We start from the raw sequence: 6,749 nt of genomic DNA, 5'->3' as shown, positions 1-6,749 counted from the left end.
CGCTACCGGGGTTGATTTGCTCTGCCCAGGCAACGTTCCGTTGGGCCGATTGCCTTCAAATTTGCACGGGATGTACCTTGGGATTGAAGCTATCACATATTAAAAATAGAAGAGTGTGGAATTCCGAGAACGTTGAAAATAAATTCGAAACCCACCCCCACCGATCAAAGTTTTTTTGCTTAAAAAATTGCCGTATTTTATCGAATTTTTATTGTTCTTGATATCTGAGCATTTTCTCCTTTTAATATGTGATAAATATCATCGCGGCGCAGCCAACCGCTAGAAATTCCAGAGATTTGGACCCCTGGAAGGATGCCTCAGCAGTCAAAAAAGGTCAAAATAGGCGATTTCGGTTTCTAGTGTCGATATATCGTTGCGGTCATTTTAAAAAATTGTCTTTTAAGGATAATGTGTATAGTACTAATACCTATCACATACGGGAGAGGCGATAAAATCTCTTTGCATTTGCAATTTCAAAATTAATTAAAACCAATATTAAATTCCGAAAATCGGTTTTTTGCTAAAACTCTTTTTTTTTAACGGGATCAAAATGGGAGTAAAGCACAGAGTCCGGGGTGGTAATGGGCGTATTGTGTCCAAACTTTATGGTTTTCGGACAATCGGTGCCGGTTTCGCGGCGAAATTCCACTTTTTTCCCCTTATGGAGGCCGTAAATTGACTTCGAAAAAAAACGTCGGAATTTGGTACTCATGGTACGTTTGGTTCCAGCTAAACTGAAAGCAACCTTGTCGGCACGGAAAACATCAAAGGCGAAATTCGAATTTTTGAAATATTCAAATACCAAGCATTCGACCATGAGCCAGGCTATCCTGAAATGTATTAATTTTGGTAATAGGAGACATATTCTTTAAGCCACGACCAATTGTGTCGGTTTTCAAGCCCATTAATGTGGATATTTCACTATTTTTCATATTCAATTCAAAATGGTGACCATCATTTGGCCTAAATCAAAATTCTGCTCTGAACGTTTTTTAGGCATTCCTTTAAGGATTCAGAAAATGTAACACCCATGTCTGTAAGTAAAATATCGCAAAAGCAAAGTAATTTTTCACGTTTCAAGATGGTGGCATTTCTGGTTCGATCGACAAACTCCATATTTTGTATATCAATCAGTAATTACTTGTCTAGTATCGAAATTTTTTTTTAGGTCATTCTGACCTATATTTCGATGATTTTTTGGAAAAATTTGATCCTTAATTTTATTAAGGGGAGATAATTTAGCAAATTTCTAATCATATTTTTGACGTCGCATTGGTAAGATCTACTTACATGCTAAATTTCATGAAAATCGTACAACTATTAAAGAAATTGTCAAGTTGGTTTCAACTTCCGGTTGGAAATCGCAGCGACGAATTTTCGAAATTCGAAAATCTGAATCTGCAGATTTCAAGTAATTGTCTCAAGGTACTCAAAGAAAAAAGATTTAGTAAAATAGGTCAAATAGTCACAAAGTTACAGCATTGTAGGTCAAATGCATTCGTTCGTAAAATTCGGTGATTTCGGATTCGTAAAACGTTTTGAAAATATATTTAAGCAAAGGCTGCCACCCAATTTTGGGGGGGGGGCGGGTAGGTCAAAGTTTCAGAAAGATCCTATAGTTAGATTCTGAGAAATCCGATTTGCAGAAAGTACACAAAAAAAAATAATAATAACTAGATCTGCATAGCAGATATCAAAGCTTTCATATAAACTTCAAAAGGGGTTATTAGAATCTATGAATCAACAACCACTCTGACGGAAGATATTCTCTGGGCTAAAAAATCTTTTTTCTCTCAGCTACGAGAGATACGTAGAATTAAACCGGCCCAGAGCCGACCGTGTTGATACGAAGCCGCTTATTTGACATTGATACATAACTGAAGGTGAATAGGCCTACCCGTCCAGTTAATACAATGGGCAATCTCACATCGGTCCACTAAAGAGAGGCACATGCTAGTCGCCCCCTACTTCCCCAAGACATTTAGTCCAAACCTTGACTCTCATACATATAAACCATTTGGTACTACATGTACATGTATTTTGTACTTATATCATATTAAACCCCTCGGCCGCCATGTTGAATCACACAGTATTTAACGTTCTATATCCTAACATCTTTATGAAATCAACGACAAATCTAAACTTGGGCACTCCAACCATTTTTATTTTTACATCATTCAGTTTTTTTTAAATAAGTAATTCTATCACAAATTATAGTGAAGACTGCACTGTAAGCCTTTTCTGTAATTTTTACAGACTTGTTTCTGTAAAACGCCTACAGCGCAGGTCTGTTATCCTTATAACAGACACGAGTCTGTTAATATTTAAGAAATACAGAATTTCGTCCGTAAATATGACATACGGGTGTTTAAATTAAAGTGACGTCATCGGTCTTCCTGGGCGCCATTACTGCGAAGACCGTTAGTTAGCGGCAAAGAGGAATCCCTCAACATCGAGCACAATAGTTGAACACTACAGTCAATACCAAACATTGCAGTTTTAGGTAAGTATACAGTAGGGACACATCTTTGTTTGACATAGATTGATTCTTAGCATTTGTAAAAATGTACGGTAACTGATTTATGAAATAGTAGGAATAGACTCTTCTACTTCTAGACAAATGGACATACATGATACTCACATACACTAGCTGTCACAGTGTTAGTGTTAGCACAGAGTAAAAATACACTCTGGTGTTAGTGCTAGGCCTAATATTTTTTCGCATTGTTTTTGGAGGCTTCAGTTCTAGTTGAGGCTACTCGGATGACATAATAATAACATTGATATAGAAAAAAAATATATGAACTATGAAGGGCTAACATTTCCGGTGCTTCAATAAGTTCATAGTCTCAGGTCTGTAGGCTAGGCCTACCACTGAAAACCATTATTAAGAATTTATTGAATTGTCAATGCATTGTCTGGATAATGATCTTTAATTTTTTATTTTACTAATTTTTTTAGGCACAGCTTATTGCATCCTTGAGTGCCATTCCTGTCATCTATAGAGTGGGCTACCCAGCCTTTCTCTGGGTTAGTAAAAATTTTTCAAAGGTAGGCCCTACCGGTAAAGAAAAATTATAAGATTGAACTTACTGAAGATAATAATTTTGGGAGTTGAGCGCATTGTTAATGAAAACCAACACTTCCTGCCCTCTGCTTGGACCTTGAAATTTGAGGGGTGGTTGGACGAATGGTCTAACCATGGAGCTTATATAAGATCCATGGTCTAACATGGGCCTTAGTTAGGTCAGAATGAAGCCTATGTCTTTGAGTCAAGTGGCGTTGAAAGGAGTAAGATTGCCTGACTAACCGTGTTCATTTTTTCTGGGTCGTTCGTTTTCCTCCCACTGTTTATAAAAGACCTACGGTTAAAGCGATTATTGAAATAAAATTCTATGTTTATTAGTCCAAAAATGACCTAGTTCGTGTTGTGTGTGGATGTTAAATCCCATTTCTCTCTCCCAGCTTGAACCTTGGGGTAGGTCTTATTAGCAACAGGTGAATCCTATTTTAGTCTGCTTTTAGATTTACCTGTCATAGGTGCAGAGTCGCCACTGGTTAGTCCAAAAATCTGATCAGAAACCCAAGATGCGGTAACGATAGAAGAAAGCATGGGTTTTAACCCGGAAAGCAATGGGTGTTACGTTAGTTACAGCTACTACCAATATGAATCATGATCAGAAAAGTTCAACCTAACTTAAAGGAGCTAAATCTGTATTCTTTGGCCCCGAGAAATGAACACAATGGGTCGCAACGATAATAATCTATTATGAATGTCTATAAACTGATTTACATTCAGTCGTTTCTGTTTTTAGTGTAATTTGTAATCAGTTATGCTCGGCGAAATATGTCCAAATTGAATGGCAGTCTGGTTATTCCAGTATACACTGATAGTATTTGTGATATGTTTAGTCTCCTGGGGGGGGGGGGGGTGGATGGCTGAATGGTTAGCACGTGCGCGCTGTACCATAAAGTCTGTCATTGAGTCAACTGGCGTGGTTTCGAATCCCCGGTTGTACGTGGCAAGGAGTAGGGTCACCTGTCCAACCTCATGGGTTTTTCTCCGGGTCCTCCGGTTTCCTCCCACTGCTAAAGACCCCTACGCGCAAGCGAATTATTGAAATAAAATTAAAACCATATGTTAGTCCTGAAATGACCTAGTTTGTGTCGAGTGGACGTTAAACCCCATTTCTCTCTCTCTCTCTTTAGTCTCCTGTTTGTGGACATGAAACTTCATTTTCTCGCACATTTAGCTCCTTTTTCCTTAATTAAAATGTGTTCTTTTGAAATGGATGTCATAAGAAACAACCTGATTGAGAATATTTGTTTTGCAGGTGCATTTTTGAAATTAACCCAGATAACGCACAGAAATCATGAAAAAGAGGAAGACTCGAGTGTGCCAAAAAGTGGTATAACTAATCACTAAACTGTCAAACTTTAAATGGATGAAGTACAGTTACAACAATAGCAACAATATACCGGTACTGTGAGAAGGTATACGACGGTATAGATGCCACATTTTGGTTCAAGGTGCTTTAAATTCTGGACCACGGTTTGGTTAACATGGTACAGATATTTTAACTGTCCATTTTCATCCGATGCAGAATACTCCCCTGTAGTTCATGTGACAAGAAGGAGAAAAGATGGCTTTCGGCAATGAAACATGTGTCCCGCTGAAAGTACATTCCCCTCCGGCGAACCACAAATCACGGATATAGGAACATTTTGAATCAAAAACGTCAGATGGAAAAGCAGTGGCTAGGGAGCTGGAAACACGTCCAAGAAGAAATACTGTGATATGTATCGTTGCAACCTATGATGCAATAATGTTCATGCATGCAAACTTTAGGGATAGGCCTATTGAGTTTATGGTTAGTTTTTATACACCAGCACATAGTGTGTATAAAATAGGTGATAAGGGACCGAGCCACAACCCTTTTATGAGTGATACTTTGTAAATGAGACTTTAAACGCACTGCAAGAAATCTTTTTAATGAATCTTCTTAATTAAACTTGATCTTCTTATTGTACTTTTGATAAGATGTCCGTTTACTTTAATGGAAAAATCTTTTGGTCATTTAATTTGTCCATCAACAATTTGGTACATTTGTAAAATTATCCTCAGTTCATTTTGTCTCTAAATATGCGGCCGTGTTGCATAAACATTAAAATTGTGTAACTCTCATCTACACATTTCATTTTGGGACTGGTTCATTAACTTTGTCAGTAGTCGAGTTCTATCTAAATTTTTATCTACGAGACTGAATCAATTTATGCCATTCTCACTAAGGAATGTACATGCTTAGGCAGAGTTATTGTGGAAAATTTAATGATATACATTTTCAAACAGTGATTAAGCTAATCATTGAAACAAGCTGTACATTTAAGGTGGAATAATAGGAATTCTGCATTGATGCTGTTCTTGTTTTAAAGTCATGATACTTTTGGGGTTCAATAATTGTTAGATTTTAAATTGTTCATTTAAACATTTAGAATGCAAATTCATTAATTCCAAAAATTTGAATGATTTCATTATTTCATTAGATCATGTTTTACTGTTATAATTTACTTTCATGTTGTTGATGTTTTAAATAATAGATTTGAGGTAAATATTACAACACCTTGGTTAAGATTTTAGAAAAAGATTTGAGGATAATTCTATTGTAACACACTGATTATATATTTGTAGAATAAATTCAGAATGTTGTTGTTCTACTATAAAAAAAATTCATTTGAATATTATAATGTAAATGTTACATGTACAAGAATTTGAATGGATAATTTCATTATTGTTAAATTTATATTTTGTTGCTACCCATTATTTGATACATCCATGGAAATTTTCACAAACATTTTTTAATTGCTGGGAATTTTTGTTTGCTTGTCTTGTGAGAACTTGATAAATATTTTGGAGAGTTATTTCCCTTGTTAATAGGGCAACAAATTCTCTTCTTTTTTTTTTTAAAGTCGTCACTATTCCATGTACAAATGTTCATTATTATTAATGAAGAATTATGAAAGGAGCTTTGTTTTTGTTGAAATATACCACCAAACTGCTTGACAGCCAAAGAATATGTTAGATCTCTAAACATTCTCCATATTGTAATATCAAATCTGCTCTTGATCAAATGTGTTAAAAATATGAATTTGTGGTTGACAGTTTTTTTTTTTTTTAAGGCAGTTGTTAGCTTTACTTACTGACAGTAATCTCCAATTTCCAGTATTTCCAGGTCTTTTATTATATCTTAAACTATCATGTAAAAGCATTTTTGAGGAATTAATTGTATCTTATATTGTTTTGAATAATTAAATTCTGTTTTAAATCTTAAGTAAATGTCTTTTTGATGCTTATCATACCATAAGTTTTTTACAGCTGTAAAACATTTTCCGTAAAATTTACGAACAAATGGCTGGCAGCTAGGTTGCCAATCTTTGGACGTAATTTTTACGACATGTTCGTAAAAATATATTTACGGTGTGTCGTAATTTTTACGTACATTGGTTGGCAACCTAGCTGCCAGCCATTTGTCCGTAAATTTTACGGAAAAAGTTTTACAGTGTGGACCACTAAACTAGTTACCCATCAGTTTTTCTTTGTGTTAATGCGTTCTACATTTTCAAAGCAATGATTCTTATAATGTGCGAGCCGCCATGACACCGGAGGATATTATAACTTCGATAGGCGAGAAACTTCAGGTAGCAGTTGGGTTTCATCAAATCATATAATTATGCGGTACGGCTTCACCTTT

At 35.7% G+C, this 6,749-nt stretch overlaps 1 long non-coding RNA gene across 1 annotated transcript; it reads left to right on the top strand.

Moving 5' to 3' along the window:
- Positions 1-2,299: 2,299 nt before the first annotated feature.
- LOC126814508 (uncharacterized) lies at positions 2,300-6,536 on the top strand. The gene is made up of 3 exons (XR_007677629.2): positions 2,300-2,503; positions 2,962-3,030; positions 4,335-6,536. It is a non-coding gene; the product is annotated as an uncharacterized LOC126814508 (long non-coding RNA).
- Positions 6,537-6,749: the final 213 nt, after the last annotated feature.

Source organism: Patella vulgata, chromosome 3 (assembly GCF_932274485.2).
Source record: "Patella vulgata chromosome 3, xgPatVulg1.2, whole genome shotgun sequence".
NCBI classification, from domain to species: domain Eukaryota; kingdom Metazoa; phylum Mollusca; class Gastropoda; family Patellidae; genus Patella; species Patella vulgata.
Note: the sequence above shows the minus strand (reverse complement) of the source record. Positions and strands in the feature narration are given on the sequence as shown.